At 49.2% G+C, this 16,516-nt stretch overlaps 1 protein-coding gene across 1 annotated transcript in view; it reads left to right on the top strand.

The window, feature by feature from the left end:
• Positions 1–2,969: 2,969 nt before the first annotated feature.
• Positions 2,970–16,516, top strand: part of LOC140421797 (uncharacterized) — a 76,002-nt gene continuing 62,455 nt past the window's right edge. Inside the window, exon 1 of the mRNA XM_072506689.1 lies at positions 2,970–3,128. The gene's annotated coding sequence lies outside the window, so the exon portion shown is untranslated. The remainder of the gene's footprint in view (positions 3,129–16,516) is intronic.

Raw genomic sequence — 16,516 nt, 5'->3', positions numbered from 1 at the left:
TCCTATGTCCCCCCTGCTGTTTGCATTCGCGATTGAGCCGTTGGCCATCGCATTAAGAGGTTCGGGGGTATGGAAAGGAATATTGCAGAAGGGGATAGAGCATAGGGTCTCCTTATATGCCGATGACTTGCTGTTATACGTCTCGGAACCGGATGTGTCAAGAGGAGGAATATTGGAGCTGCTTCGGTGTTTGGGTCTTTCTTGGGTTACAAACTAAATCTAGACAAGAGTGAGTATTTTGGCCGGGGGTGGGGGCAGGGGTGGAGGGGCTGCCATTCCGTGGAGCAGGGACTCACTTTTGAAACCTGGAGGTGCAGGTTGCCCGGGAGTGGGGGGGTGCAACATTTCTAGTTTGGTGGGTAGTGTGAAAGCTGATCTGGCAAGGTGGGATGGTCTCCCTCTGTCACTGGCGGGTCGGGTACAGGTGGTTAAAATGAACTTGTTGCCGCGATTTCTGTTTATTTTCCAATGCCTGCCGATTTTCCTAACAAAGGCTTTTTTCAGAGAGATTGAGGGAAGGATTACTCCGTCCATATGGGGAGGGAAGGTGGCCAGAGTTAGAAAGGTGCTACTACACAGGGAAGCCAGGCAGGGGGTTTGGCTCTTCCGAACCTGATGTACTACTACTGGGCAGCAAATGTAGAGAAGGTGCGGAGCTGGGTCAGAGGGGTTGATTCCCAGTTGGTCAGAACGGAGGAGAGTTTGTGCAGGGGGTCGGGATTGAAAGCACGAGCAACAGCGCTGCTCCCGATGGCCCCAGGAAAATACTCAGGGAGTCCGGTAATAATAGCTTCATTGAGAATTTAGAGGCAGTTTTGCCAACACTTCGGGTTGGGGGCAGGGTTAAGGGAATTGCCGATTAGGGGAAACCACAGATTTGAGCCAGGGAAGTGGGATGGAAATTTTCGGAAATGGGAGGAGAAGGGGATTAAGACACTAAAAGATTTGTTTCTTAGGGGTCGATTTGCAGGGTTGAAGGAGCTGGAAGCGAAGTATGGGCTGGAGCAGGGGGAAATTTTGCCAGAAAGTAGATACAGAACTTCCAGCACATTGCTGGAGGAGGTGCTGGCGACAGGGGGACTGGAGAAGGGGGTAGTGCCGGTGGTTTACGGAGCTATTTTGGAAGAGGAGAAGGCACCACTGGAAGGGATCAAAGCAAAGTGGGAGGAAGAGTTCGGAGAGGATATGGAGGAGGGGTTCTGGTGTTGGGTGCCCCGGAGAGTGAATGCCTCCACCTCGTGCGCGAGGTTGGGGCTGATACAGCTGAATGTGGTATACAGAGCACACCTCACGAGGGTGAGGATGAGCCGATTCTTTGAAGGAGTAGAAGATGTGTGTGAACGTTGCAGGAGGGGGAGGGGGGGGTGCGTAATCACGCTCATATGTTTTGGTCCTGTCCAAAGCTAGAGGTTTACTGTAAGGAGGTTTTTAAGATTATTTCTAAAGTGGCGCACGTGAAACTGGACCCGGGTCCCCGGGAGGCCATATTCGGGGTGTCGGACCAGCCAGGGTTGGAAACGGGTGCAGAGGCAGATGTTGTAGCCTTCGCCTCGTTGATTGCCCAAAAGCGGATCCTGATAGGTTGGAGAGCAACCTCTCCACCCTGTGCCCTGGCATGGCGGGGGGGGGGGGGGCCCGTTGCAATTCTTGACACTTGAGAAGGTTAAGTTTGAACTGAGGGGAAGGATGGAGGGATTCTACAATTTATGGGCATTATTCATTATGTACTTTCAAGAACTAGATAACATCGAACATTAGTTGGGGTGGGTGGGGGGGGGGGGAGGGGGGCTGTGTGTGTTAATGGCAACTATGGGTGATCCCTAATTCCTTTTTGTCATTTGTTTGTATGAACATGTGGGCTAATGTTTGGGGTTTGGTGGGAGGATGGGATCATTGTTATCGATATGGGGATTGATGTATTTGTTACTGATGATTGTTCATTGTTGGTGGGTGTAAATATGGGAGAAAATGTGAAAAAGGAGAATTTAAAAAATTTACTGTGAAAAGCCCCTAGTTGCCACACTCTGGTGCCTGTTTGGGTACGCAGAGGGAGAATTCAGAATGTCCATATTACCTAACAGCACGTTTCGGGACTTGTGGGAAGAAACCAGAGGAAAACCCACACGGACACGGGGAAAACGTTCAGACTCATAACAGACAGTGACCCAGCTGGGAATCGAACCTGGCACTCTGGAACTATGAAGCAACAGTGCTATACACTGTGCTACCCATCCCACCCAGCTACAATGCACTGTTTTATCCAGACCCAAGAGTAGATTCAAGATGTCACGCTCAGCACAAGGATACTAGATGTTATAGACTGTAAGATCCACAAACTCTGCCAAAATGACTGCAACTTAACATGTTATTATGGACATTAAACTGTGGGTAATATTCGATTCTGTGACCAATATTTAGTTAAACACAGATCTGAATAAGGAAACGTTGCAGCCACCTGTGAAGTTTAAATGTCTCGTTGTGTCAGGATGAACCAGCATTTGAGGAATATGAAATCTCTGGACTGTTGGTCTCCAAGTGTCATATTGAATAGTGTGATAATAAATAACCTTTATTCCTTTAAAAATAGCAGTAAGCCTGCTGCTGAAATGTATTTTAAATAAAGAATTATCACTCTGAGGGTAAGAAAATATCACACAAACATCCTGATAATGGACTGGAAAGGACCACGAAATGTAATCAACCGTGGTATAACCCCCTTCAGGTAGCTATACAGAGGCTGCAGCCTCTCACTGAATGTATCCCTGATCCATAGACACCTCCAGGCCACAAACATCAGCTTGGGCGTGGGTGAAACTTATTAAAAACCTGTTAGCCGGGTATTTTCTAAGGGCACTAGGACCCGGCTGAGAACAGAAACCTTCAGGCCCCGCCCACTAGCGGTTGCGTCACAGAGGCCAGCGCATGCGCTCTGCTTCCCCACGATGGCGGCTGTGAACCAGGGCCTGGTCCCGGGAGAGAGCTGACCGGCGGTGATGTGACCTGAGGATCACCGCACCTCAGGCAAGGGGCCAGGTTGGGAAGGCGGTGCCTTCAGGAATAACTGGGAAGGTGATGTGTGGTCAGTTGCTGCAGTCTGTGTGGTGAAGGTGCTGTCACAGTGGTGTGAGGTGAGGAAGTACAGGATTATCACCCAGCAATGATCAATTAAGGGGAATGTAAATCCAGCTCAGGCTGCTTTCAGATTGGAAAGGGAGCTAAGGTGTGTCCCCAGAGCTGGTGAATGTTGAGGCTTTGGCACTTTCTCTATAAAGTCCCTCTCTTTACAGCACGGATAGAGGCTCTTTGGCCCATTCCTAATAATCTTTATTATTGTCATAAGTAGGCTGACATTAACGCTGCAATGAAGTTACTGTGAAAATCCCCTAGTCACCAGACTCCGGAGCCTGTTCGGGTCACAGAGGGAGAATTCAGAATGTCCAATTCACCTAACAAGCTCGTCTTTCGGGACTTGTGGGAGGAAACTGGAGCACCCGGAGGAAACCCGCGCAGACACAGAAAGAACGTGCAGACTCCGCACAGACAGAGAACCAAGCGTGGAATCAAACCCAGGTCCCTGGTGCTGTGAAGCAACACTGCTAACTGCTATGCTACCATGCCGCCCATAAGATTATTAGATTACTAATTCTGGATGAATGATGTCCCAGGATGCGGTGGGAGGCGAGGGAGAGATTGCAGCAGCTCTGACCCAAAGTTTTAACCAAAAATTAGGCCTGTTTTCGCTAGAATTTCGACATTTAAGGTGTGATCTGATTGAAGTATTTAAAATATTAACAGGGAAAGACAGGATGGATAAAGATAAACTATTTCCACTGGATGGAGATTCTAAAACTAGGGATCATTGTCTAAAAATCAGGGCTCGACCGTTCAGGAGAGATGTTGGGACAACTTTTTCACACACACGGTGGTAAAGGTTTGGAACTCTCTCCCACAAACAGCAGGTGAAGCTGGATCAGTTGTTAAGTTTAAATCTGAGATAGAGTTTTGTTAAGCACAGATATTAATGGATGTGGAGTTAGGTCACAGATCAGACATGATCTCACTAAATGGCAGGACAGACTTGAGGGGCTGAATGGCCTACTCCTGTCCCTATGTGTATTTCTGTGATTCTGAAATTCAGACAACACCATCACCGGGAAAGAGTCCGGATTAGAACCCGAGTTAGTCCGAGCTGCAAACCATCCCTTCAGATCCTGGCCCTTCATGGATTTGATGAAGACCAAGGCAATGGTTGCATTATTCAAATACTTGTCAGAGTTGTTGGATACCATTTTTCAGGTTGCAGGATAAAGCCTGACGGAATTCACTCCCCACAGGCTTGAGCTGCCTTTGAACTTCATCGAAGTCTCGACGCTTCGTTTGTGTTGCTGCCGAAAAGTCCTGGAAGAAGTAAATCCTCACTCCGTCCTGTAGCCAGGTTCCACCTCATCGTTCCCTCTCCAGGACATTCTCTCAAGTTGTGGAAGTGAATGATTACAGGCCTGTGATGAAAAGTATCCCTCGGCCTCAAAGACTGATGCACCCTTTCTAATTTGAAATGCCCAGACTTCACATCCAGCTTGAGAACACGTGGCAGTCAGTCCTCGAAGAACCTAACGGGAGCCTTACCCTCAACACTGAATGGACAGAAAATAACAGCATTTATGAGCGGCACGGTAGCACAGTAGCTTCACAGCTCCAGGGTCGCAGGTTCGATTCCCAGCTTAGGTCACTGTCTGTGCGGAGTCTGCACATTCTCCCCGTGTCTGTGTGTGTTGCTCTTTTTAGCCTTAGTTTATTAGCTCTGATTACGTCACCTTTGCTCACGAGTCGCCAGGTATCTTTCTGATACCGCCACGTGGTTCAAGTTCAAGTTATGATTAATAAGTCAGCACACCGCTTAGTAAGATTGAAATCAACGGTCATTTATTATATACAACAAGTAATGTTTATACAATAATCCTACTATCTATATAATAAACCTATCACTACTGGCCAATACTTAACTTTAGGAAGAGCCCATCAGGTCAGGGAAACGAATGGCTTATCCAATCGGATCTGGCCCGCGGGATTCAAAAGGCTGCTACAGGTCGATGGCTAGGAGTCTTTATCGGATAGCGATCGCTGGATTCAAACTTACGGTTGCCGGTTGCTGTTCTTGCGGAGGTCTCGAGCAGGCGAAGAAGGGAGAGAGAGAGATCTGAACTTGGCCCCTCACTTTATAGGGCCCAGGGGCTTCCCGCCTCCCGGGGCGGCCCTTGACCCTGAGTCCCAAGTGATTGGACTTGTTCCCAATCACTGGGTTCGATACGTCCAATTGCGAGGCGATTCCTCGATCGGGGGGTGGTCGTTCACCTGTCTTTGTTTCGGCCACTGCAGGCGCCGACAGGTCTGGCCCGGTATTCAATTGCTAATATGTTGCAATTGTTCCCGGGGATAGCCGAGTAAACTGCAGATGTCTGGGTGGATGGGCTGTTAAGAGTCCTGAATGTACTGCAAATGTCTGGGTTGATGGGCTGTTAATAGCCCTGAGTATCGATCTGGGCCAACTTCCCCAGAGCCGAATATGCTATTGTCTGCAGCTGTCCGTTTGTGTCTTGTTACCTGCTTTTCCCAGCAGCCTTTCCGGTTAGCCATTTTAAATCGGGTTTTGGCCAGATTAATCGGGAAGCAGCCATTTTACGTGGCTACATGTGGGTTTCTTCCGGGTGCTCCGGTTTCCTCCCACAGTCCAAAGATGTGCAGGTTCGGTGGATTGGCCATGATAAATTGCACTTAGTGGCCAAATAAAGGTGAGATGGGGTTACTGGGTTACGGGGATGGGGTGGAGGTATGGGTTTGGGTGGGGTGCTGTTTCCATGTTTCCAAACTCGATGGGCCGAGTGGCCTCCTACACTGTAAATTCTATGACGACCATCTGACAGGCCGACGACTCGGATGTTCTTTCTCCGACCCTCGGTTCTCCAAGTCCTCCAGGACCTCCGCCAGCCACTTGGCTGGTTTTCAAAGGATTGAATTCTTGCCTCCGTCGAGGAGGCATCTTACTGAATGTTCAGGATTCTCTCCTCCGGATCATTGAGCCTTTTCATGGTGTTTTGCCGCTGGGCCTCATGAGCTCACAGATCTTGAGTCAGCACACTCCGCCTCTGGTCAGTAACACGGATAATGTCGGCAGTCATCATTTTCGCCGCCTCCCAGAGAGCCCCGGAGAGCGCGGGGTCGAGAGACGTCCTGAGGGTCAGGCCGCCATGTTGAAAAGGTGGATCCATTCCCGCTGAATCCACCTGCGCTGTTTTATTCATGATTTCTTCACTTTTTCCGGCATATTCCTACCAATCCGAACCCTGATGTCTTCCAGGGACACGATAACAAATATTAATTCAAGGATTAAGTAGATGAGTGCCAGGCAATCAGGATAAGTGTCAGATTATAGGTGAGTGGCACCAGAGCCTGCGAAAAAGCAGCTATTCCCGCACCCGTATCACATGCCTGACATATTTCTCCCCCCCCCCCCGCCACAGACAGATTTCTGATTGAGGGTGTCGAGGTTTATGGGGAACAGGCAGTTAAATGGACAGAAAGCTGAGATGAGAAGGGATTTCTTTACTCGACGATGTGGTGAAGATTTGGAATTCTCTACCCCCGAGGATTCCGGAGCTTCAGTCATCAAGTATTTTCAAGACACAGATTGATAGGTTTCTAGATATTGAAGTTGTCGAGGGATATGAGGGATAGTGTGGGAAAACGGTGCTGAGGTAGATCGGCCAATGATCCCATTGAATGGTTCAGGTTCAATGGGCCGAATGGCCGACTGCAGCTCATATTTGTTGTGATCTCCTGGACAGGAAGCTGTGAGCATGGAGCTGTCAATCAGCCTGAATCAGCATCTTTAGGAAAATTGGGAGGGTGAATATTAGATACAGCAGAGTGAGAATGGAGGGAGTGTGTGGGATGGAGATTTACAACTTTCGGGGAATAAGAGAGAGGAAAAAATGTGACTTAGAAACTAGAATTGTCTGTTCTGAGTTTCTGTCCTGTACTGACAGTGACAGATTTTGGAAATTGTTTTTACAGGATATTAGACAAGGAGGAATAACAGACAGAAATCTCAAACGGCATGTCTCGATCTGATAGTCACTCGCTTCCTTAGAACCTGGATATCATCGGGCTTTGAATCTAGAAGGAGAAATGTTTCCCCGAACTGTCAGCTAAAAGTTTCAACCATCAGTGTGACTGGAAAAGCACCGAGACCCACACAACACACACCTGAGTGACAGTGTTCCAGTGAACTGACTGTGGAAACATCAGTGTGACTGGAAAACCACCGAGACCCACACAACACACACCCGAGAGAGTGTTCCAGTGAACTGACTGTGGAAAGAGCTTTAACCAGTTACACAGCCTGAAAAAAATAACTATTCAGAGCGGGGAGGAACCGTACCTGTGTTGTGGACGAGGCTTCCACTGATTGTCCAGCCTGGAGAGACGTGAAGAGACCCAAAACATGGAGAAACCGTGGAAATGTGGGGACTGTGGGAAGGGATACAGATTCCCATCTGAGTTGGAGGTTCATCGACGTAGTCACACTGGAGAGAGGCCGTTCACCTGCTCAAAGTGTGGGAAGGGATTTACTCAGTTATCTCACCTGCGGGCACACCAGCGAGTTCACACTGGGGCGAGGCCATTCACCTGCTCTCAGTGTGGGAAAGGATTTGCGTATTTATCCACCCTGCAGAAACACCAGCGAGTTCACACTGGGGAGAGGCCATTCACCTGCTCTCTGTGTGGGAAGGGATTCACTCAGTTATCCGCCCTGCAGACACACCAGCGAGTTCACACTGGGGAGAGGCCATTCACCTGCTCTCTGTGTGGGAAAGGATTTGCACATTTATCCCACCTGCGGAGACACCAGCGAGTTCACACTGGGGAGACGCCGTCCACCTCTCAATGTGAGACGGGATTGCATGTTTCATCGCACCTGCTGTGACACCAACAATTTCACAATTGATTACAGGGGTTGGATTCTGCTGTTATTGTTTCTGCTCTACATCCAGGACTGCATTTTGTTCATTCTGACAGGTGGTCAGTGGGGATGGTCGGAGGGTGATAGAAACCAACTATTTTCTAATATACCTGATAGGTAAAATAAGGCTATTTAGTATAAATATTAAGCCGCAGTTTTAATAGGATTTCAGCACTCATAACCTCAGGTCATCCCGAAACACATAGCTTCAACTCGCTTCAACAGAGACACAAAACAGCCTGACTTATGCATAATTTCATTGTAGATTAAAACAGCACTTTTACTGAGCTGAGATGAGAAAGCCATTGTTCTAACAAATACATGTTCAAGACAGTGTGGCATTAAAACACAAGCTGTACCAGTTATCACTCCAAGGACAGGGCAGGCACCATAGCAACATTAAGGCGCTATTGTCCACAATGTGGATAATAGCGAAGTCAGCAGAAGTCCAGTTTGAACTGGACTTGATAATCACCACAGAATCGCATTCCATAACATACACCAATATTCAGATATGAAACATTTAGAACTAATGTTGCACATTGAGGATTGACAGCTAACCGTTGAATCAAATACATTTGATTTTAATCCAAATCAATTAGAACGATATAGAGGTGTAGATAGATGGCTAAAGACTGATATGATTTCCTATAACCGTGATGGTCCGTACAACCATCGATATTCATTCATCATCTATGCTTTGATCTAAACTATTCGCTGTCTCTATTTTTCATACTTTCACTTTTCCACTCTAACTCTTGAAGTAAATGCAAGCTGTTTTGCCGTAAGCAAGAAACGTTTTCTGTATTTTGAAAATTAAATTGTGTACAAGTTGCTTCTCTTTAAGTCCTTTTGCTAGCCGGACCTATTAGAGAATAAGATTTAAGTGACTCCTAATTGTAATCAAATAGAGGCAAAAGATTCTTGTTTGCATCTGAAAAGTTTAACTCAAATTTCTACTGAGTTTTAGTGTCGCAAGCTCCTCACTAAATCAACATGGTAGATCTCTACAGAGGGTTTCCTTCTGCTGGACTGGCTGGTCTCACCACTTTGCCTGCAGTGGGCTGTTGATCTTTGAGCCTTGTTGCTAATACCTGGCTTCAAATTGCCAATGATCACACAGTGAAAGAGTGTTTGAAAGTTTGAAGATATTTAGTTTCCATTTCTGTTTCAGATCCCCCAAAGCGTGCCACGTTGCCATGGAGATGGGCCCTGGTGTTTCCATGGTTCCTTTGTTTAATTTATCTGGATGACCCTCACAGAAAGAAAGTATCAGGTTATGTGGGGCAAGTTGTCGGAGGTGGACTGGGAAACTGAACGGTACAGGGAATACCTCATGTTTAAGGAATTATTACATATTTATCAGGGGTCGGTTAGCTCAGTTGGCTGGACGGCTGGTTCGTGTTGCAGAGCAAGGCCAACAAAGAGGATTCAACTCCCGTACTGGCTGAGTTTATTCATGAAGGCCCCGCCTTCTCAACCAGGCCCCTCGCCTGAGGTGTGCTGACCCTCAATCATCTCCAGTCAGCTCTCTCTCTGTCAAAGGCGAGAGCAGCCTACAGGATTTTTGCAACATGTATTTTGCATATATACAACAAATAGTGGCTGTTTAGCACAGGGCTAAGTCGCTGGCTTTGAAAGCAGACCAAGGCAGGCCAGCAGCACGGTTCAATTCCCGTACCAGCCTCCCCGAACAGGCGCCAGAATGTGGCGACTAGGGGCTTTTCACAGTAACTTCATTTGAAGCCTACTTGTGACAATAAGTAAATAAATCCCCAAAAGCTGATGGGCCCATTGCTGGTGAGAACCTTCAAAGAGGCGAAGGAAGAAGGGATTCTTCCCCTGACGATGTCTCGGGCCCTGATCTCGCTTATCCTCAAGCGGGACAAGGACGCGCTGCAGTGTGGCTCGTATAGGCCGATTTCGGTCCTCAATGTGTAGAGCCCAGCAAACCACGCCTATATGTTCCGGCGCTTCCGGGCTTTGGAGGGACTTTGCAAAGGCTATGTCCAAGGTCTTGGATACTCGGGTAAAACCGAGCTGGGGTTAGCAATATTTGGGGGGTCAGATGAGCCGGGAGTACAGGAGCCGAAAGAGGCCGGATTTCTGGCCTTTGCCTCTTTGGTAGCCCGGAGAAGGATCTTACTAATGTGGAGGGATGCGAAGCCCCTCAGCTTGGAGGCTTGGACCAATGACATGGCGGGGTTTCTCAGGTAGGAGAAGATAAAGTTTGCCTTAAAAGTGGCAACCGTTCCTAGACTTTTGGGGGGGTGGGTTTTTCCTCCTGTTTTTGTTGATGTAAGGGGCGTTTGCCCCATTTTTGTTCTTAATTTGTTACATGGTTTAAGGGTTAGAGGATTAAGTTGCTTGGTTTGTTGGCGTATTGCCCTGTTTATTTCTCTTTTGTATATTTTCTGTCATTTTTGGAGTGTTTTGTAAAAACTATTGATAAACTTTGAATAAATATATATATTTTTTTAAAAAACACCAGAGAACCAAGGGACTGGCAGAGATTAGTATTGGTGAAAAAGTAGCACTGGAGAAATTAATGGGGTTGGAAGTGAATAAATCGAGACTTCCGGGTGCGGCGATGACCAGCTGAGTCGCACGTTTCGGCAGCTCCCGGTGAAACGGACTTTTGGGCTCTTGATAGGAGCCCCAACGGCAATTTTGACGGCTAAAAACACTGTGCGGTAAACCAGAAGGGAATCCCCCCTGGATACGGATGAAAAGAGGAGAAAGTGGCCGGACTGCAGTGGATCCTTTAGAACAGCGGCAAGGAAGGCAAGCAAAAACCAAGATGGCGTCGGAAGGTGGCAGTTTAACATGGGGCCCTGAACAACAAGAGTTCTTGAAATGCTGTGTGGAAGAGCTCAAAAAGGAAATGAAGAAAGAGCTGTTGGCCCCGATACTACAGGCGATCGAAGGGCTAAAGGAGGAACAAAAGACCCAGGAGCGGGAGCTTCGGGTCGTGAAGGCAAAGGCAGCCGAGAATGAGGACGACATACAGGGCCTGGTGGTGAAGACGGAGATGCATGAGGCACATCAGAAACGATGTGTGGAAAGGTTGGAGGCGCTGGAGAACAACGCGAGGAGGAACAACCTGAGGATTCTTGGTCTTCCTGAAGGTGCGGAGGGAGCGGACGTCGGGGCATATGTGAGCACGATGCTGCACTCGTTAATGGGAGCGGAGGCCCCGGCGGGTCCGTTGGAGGTGGAGGGAGCATACCGAGTGATGGCGTGAGGACCGAGAGCAGGAGAAATTCCCAGAGCCATAGTGGTGAGATTCCTCCGTTTTAAGGATAGAGAAATGGTCCTTAGATGGGCAAAGAAAACTCGGAGCAGTAAATGGGAGAACGCGGTGATCCGCGTTGATCAAGACTGGACTGCGGAGGTGGCGAGAAGGAGGGCGAGCTTTAATCGGGCCAAGGCGGTGCTTCATAAAAAGAAGATAAAATTTGGAATGCTGCAACCGGCAAGACTGTGGGTCACATATCGAGGGAGGCACCACTACTTTGAGACGGCGGATGAAGCGTGGACTTTTATTGTGGAAGAAAAACTGGAATGAGCGGGTTATTAAAAAGAACGTTTGAACAAAGTGGTGGGGCAAATGTGGGGGGCGAAGAGGGGGGTTAAAAAGGGGGGAAAGAGGAGTTTTATGTACTAATCCTGCGATGTGGTAACTTTTCTCTCTTCCACAGGTGGTGAAGGGGGGAGGTGGAGGAGATGGGGCGTTGGCCATTGGGGGCGGGGCCAAGGGAGAAGCGCGGGCTTGGTTCCCGCGCTATGATAATCATGGCGGGAATAGAGAAGCAGGAAGGAGGGGGCGTCGCACGGTGCGAGCCGAGTTCACTGGGGGAAGCCGAGGTCGGCCAGAGTTTGCTGACTTCTGGGAGCAACATGGGGGGAGTAATTACGCTAGCGGGGGGGATGGGAGGGGGGAATTACTGGGTTGCTGCTGCTGGGGAGAGGGGGGAGCTGGTATGGGAGGGGATGGGCGGGGGGGGGCACCGCCTGGGGGAGATACAGCTGCGTGGGAACCGGGTGAGGAGCTGGAAAAACGGGATGGCTAATCGACAAGGGGGGGGGGGTAGGAAGCCCCCCAACCCGGCTGATCACGTGGAACGTGAGAGGGCTGAACGGGCCGATAAAGAGGGCACGGGTACCCGCACACATTAAGAAACTTAAGGCAGATGTGGTTATGTTACAGGAAACGCACCTGAAACTGATAGACCAGGTTCGGCTACGCAAAGGATGGGTGGGGCAGGTGTTCCATTCGGGGCTAGATGCGAAACACAGGGGGGTGGCTATATTAGTGGGGAAGCGGGTAATGTTCGAGGCAAAGACTATAGTGGCGGATAATGGGGGCAGATACGGGATGGTGAGTAGCAAACTACAGGGGAAGACGGTGGTTTTGGTAAACGTATATGCCCCGAACTGGGATGATGCCAATTTTATGAGGCAGATGCTAGGACGCATTCCGGACCGAGAGATGGGAAAGCTGATAATGGGGGGAGATTTTAATACGGTGTTGGAACCAGGGCTGGATAGGTCGAAGTCCAGGACTGGAAGGAGGCCGGCAGCAGCGAAGGTACTTAAAGATTATATGGAGCAGATGGGAGGTGTAGACCCGTGGAGATTTAGCAGACCTAGGAGTAAGGAGTTCTCTTTTTTCTCCTATGTCCATAAAGTCTATTTGCGAATAGACTTTTTTGTGCTGGGAAGGGCGTTGATCCCGAAGGTGAGGGGAACGGAGTATACGGCGATAGCCATTTCGGATCACGCTCCACACTGGGTAGACTTAGAGATAGGGGAGGAAACAGGAGGGCGCCCACCCTGGAGAATGGACATGGGACTAATGGCAGATGAGGGGGTGTGTCTAAGGGTGAGGGGGTGCATTGAAAAGTACTTGGAACTCAATGATAATGGGGAGGTCCAGGTGGGAGTGGTCTGGGAGGCGCTGAAGGCGGTGGTTAGAGGGGAGCTGATATCAATAAGGGCACATAAAGGGAAGCAGGAGAGTAAGGAACAGGAGCGGTTGCTGCAAGAACTTTTGAGGGTGGACAGACAATATGCGGAAGCACCGGAGGAGGGACTGTACAGGGAAAGGCAAAGGCTACATGTAGAATTTGACTTGCTGACTACGGGCACTGCAGAGGCACAATGGAGGAAGGCACAGGGTGTACAGTACGAATATGGGGAGAAGGCGAGCAGGTTGCTGGCACACCAATTGAGGAAAAGGGGAGCAGCGAGGGAAATAGGGGGAGTGAGGGATGAGGAAGGAGAGATGGAGCGGGGAGCGGAGAGAGTGAATGGAGTGTTCAAGACATTTTATAAAAAATTATATGAAGCTCAACCCCCGGATGGGAGGGAGAGAATGATGGGCTTTTTGGATCGGCTGGAATTTCCCAAGGTGGAAGAGCAGGAAAGGGTGGGACTGGGAGCACAGATCGAGGTAGAAGAAGTGGTGAAAGGAATTAGGAGCATGCAGGCGGGAAAGGCCCCGGGACCAGATGGATTCCCAGTCGAATTCTATAGAAAATATGTGGACTTGCTCGTCCCGGTATTGGCGAGGACCTTTAATGAGGCAAAGGAAAGGGGACAACTGCCCCCGACTATGTCTGAAGCAACGATATCGCTTCTCTTAAAGAAGGAAAAGGATCCACTACAATGCGGGTCCTAAAGACCTATTTCCCTCCTAAATGTAGATGCCAAGATCCTGGCCAAGGTAATGGCAATGAGAATAGAGGAATGTGTCCCGGGGGTGGTCCACGAGGACCAAACTGGGTTTGTGAAGGGGAGACAGCTGAACACGAATATACGGAGGCTGTTAGGGGTAATGATGATGCCCCCACCAGAGGGGGAAACGGAGATAGTAGTGGCGATGGATGCCGAGAAAGCATTTGATAGAGTGGAGTGGGATTATTTGTGGGAGGTGTTGAGGAGATTTGGTTTTGGAGAGGGGTATGTTAGATGGGTGCAGCTGTTGTATAGGGCCCCGATGGCGAGCGTGGTCACGAATGGACGGGGATCTGCATATTTTCGGCTCCATAGAGGGACAAGGCAGGGATGCCCTCTGTCCCCATTATTGTTTGCACTGGCGATTGAGCCCCTGGCGATAGCGTTGAGGGGTTCCAAGAAGTGGAGGAGAGTACTTAGAGGAGGAGAAGAACACCGGGTATCTTTGTATGCGGACGATTTGTTACTATGTGTGGCAGACCCGGCGGAGGGGATGCCAGAAATAATGCGGATACTTGGGGAGTTTGGGGATTTTTCAGGGTATCAATTGAACATGGGGAAAAGTGAGTTGTTTGTGGTGCATCCAGGGGAACAGAGTAGAGAAATAGAGGACCTACCGTTGAGGAAGGTAACAAGGGACTTTCGTTACCTGGGGATCCAGATAGCCAAGAATTGGGGCACATTGCATAGGTTAAAGTTAACGCGGTTGGTGGAACAAATGGAGGAGGATTTCAAGATATGGTATCCCTGTCACTGGCAGGGAGGGTGCAGGCGGTTAAGATGGCGGTCCTCCCGAGATTCCTCTTTGTGTTTCAGTGCCTCCCGGTGGTGATCACGAAGGCTTTTTAAAAAAGGATTGAAAAGAGCATCATGGGTTTTGTGTGGGCCGGGAAGACCCCGAGAGTGAGGAAGGGATTCTTACAGCGTAGCAGGGATAGGGGGGGGCTGGCACTACCGAGCCTAAGTAAGTATTATTGGGCCGCTAATATTTCAATGGTGAGTAAGTGGATGGGAGAGGAGGAGGGAGCAGCATGGAAGAGATTAGAGAGGGCGTCCTGTAGGGGGACTAGCCTACAGGCTATGGTGACAGCCCCATTGCCGTTCTCACCGAGGAACTGCACCACAAGCCCGGTGGTGGTGGCTACACTGAAGATTTGGGGACAGTGGAGACGGCATAGGGGAAAGACTGGAGCCTTGGGGGGGGTCCCCGATAAGAAACAACCATAGGTTTGCCCCGGGGGGAATGGATGGGGGATATGGAACGTGGCAAAGAGCAGGAATAACGCAACTGAAAGATCTGTGGATGGGAAGTTTGCGAGTCTGGGAGCACTGACCGAGAAATATGGGTTGCCCCAAGGGAATGCATTCAGGTATATGCAACTGAGGGCTTTTGCGAGGCAACAGGTGAGGGAATTCCCGCAGCTCCCGACACGAGGTGCAGGACAGAGTGATCTCAAAGACATGGGTGGGGGATGGTAAGGTGTCAGATATATATAGGGAAATGAGGGACGAAGGGGAGACTATGGTAGATGAACTAAAAGGGAAATGGGAAGAAGAGCTGGGGGAGGAGATCGAGGAGGGGCTGTGGGCAGATGCCCTAAGCAGGGTAAACTCGTCGTCCTCGTGTGCCAGGCTAAGCCTGATTCAGTTTAAGGTATTGTGATAAGGCAGTTGCCAATTAGGGTTAGTTTTCATTTTTGTTATTTATTATTTATTCATTTTCTGTTTATAAAATAGGTCATTGTTATTTGTGTTGTTATAATATTGTGTAAAGGATGCACAATGTACTGTGTTGGTTGACCAAAAATTTTCAATAAAATATTTTTTTTAAAAAAGGAAGTGAATAAATCCCCAAAAGCTGATGATCTACATCCCAGAGAGTTGAACGAGGTGGCTGTAGAGATCGCTATTCCTAATTCTAAATTCTCCTGACTCTATCTGTAATGGACAAACTTTTGTCTGAGCCAAACGTTTCCTTTTTACGTAGCCATAGAAGCTTTTACAGTCCATTTTTATGTATTTTGCCAGTTCACATTCTATTCTATTCTCCCCTTTTTTCCTCGGTATCTTGGTTGAAGAACTGAAGTAACTCAAATTTCTCCTCCAGTGCCCCTAGGCTCGCAAATGTCCCGTCAATGAACAGGTCCCCCATTCGTCTTATCCCCGCCCGATGCCAGCCTTGGAACCCCCTGTCCATCTTCCCCGGGACAAACCGGTGGTTACCCCTGATCGGGGACAACACCGATGCTCCCATTGCACCCCGTGCCTTCTCACTGGCCCCAGATCCTTAGTGTTGCCGCCACCACCGGGCTTGTGGTGTATTTTGTCGGCGAGAGCGGCAGCGGTGCCGTTACCAACGACCCCAGGCTCGTTCCTTTACAGGACGCCATCTCCATCCTCTTCCATGCCGCCCCCTCTCCCTCCATGACCCACTTGCGGATCATCGCCACGTTTGCTGCCCAGTAGTAACTCCCTAGGTTTGGCAAAGCCAACCCTCCTCGGTCCCTGTTGCGTTCCAAGAACCCTCTCCTAACCCTCGGGGTCTTATTTGCCCACACATACCCCATAATACTCCTACCTACTCTCTTGAAAAAGCCCTTGGTGATCACGATGGGGAGGCACTGAAACACGAACAAAAACCACGGAAGGACCACCATTTTGACCGACTGCACCCTACCCGCCAACGAGAGCGGGAGCATGTCCCATCTTTTAAAATCCTCCTCCATTTGCTCCACCACCCTCGTCAAATTCAGTTTA

The sequence above is a fragment of the Scyliorhinus torazame genome, chromosome 5 (genome assembly GCF_047496885.1).
Source record: "Scyliorhinus torazame isolate Kashiwa2021f chromosome 5, sScyTor2.1, whole genome shotgun sequence".
NCBI lineage: Eukaryota > Metazoa > Chordata > Chondrichthyes > Carcharhiniformes > Scyliorhinidae > Scyliorhinus > Scyliorhinus torazame.
This window is presented reverse-complemented; position numbering and strand designations above follow the sequence as displayed.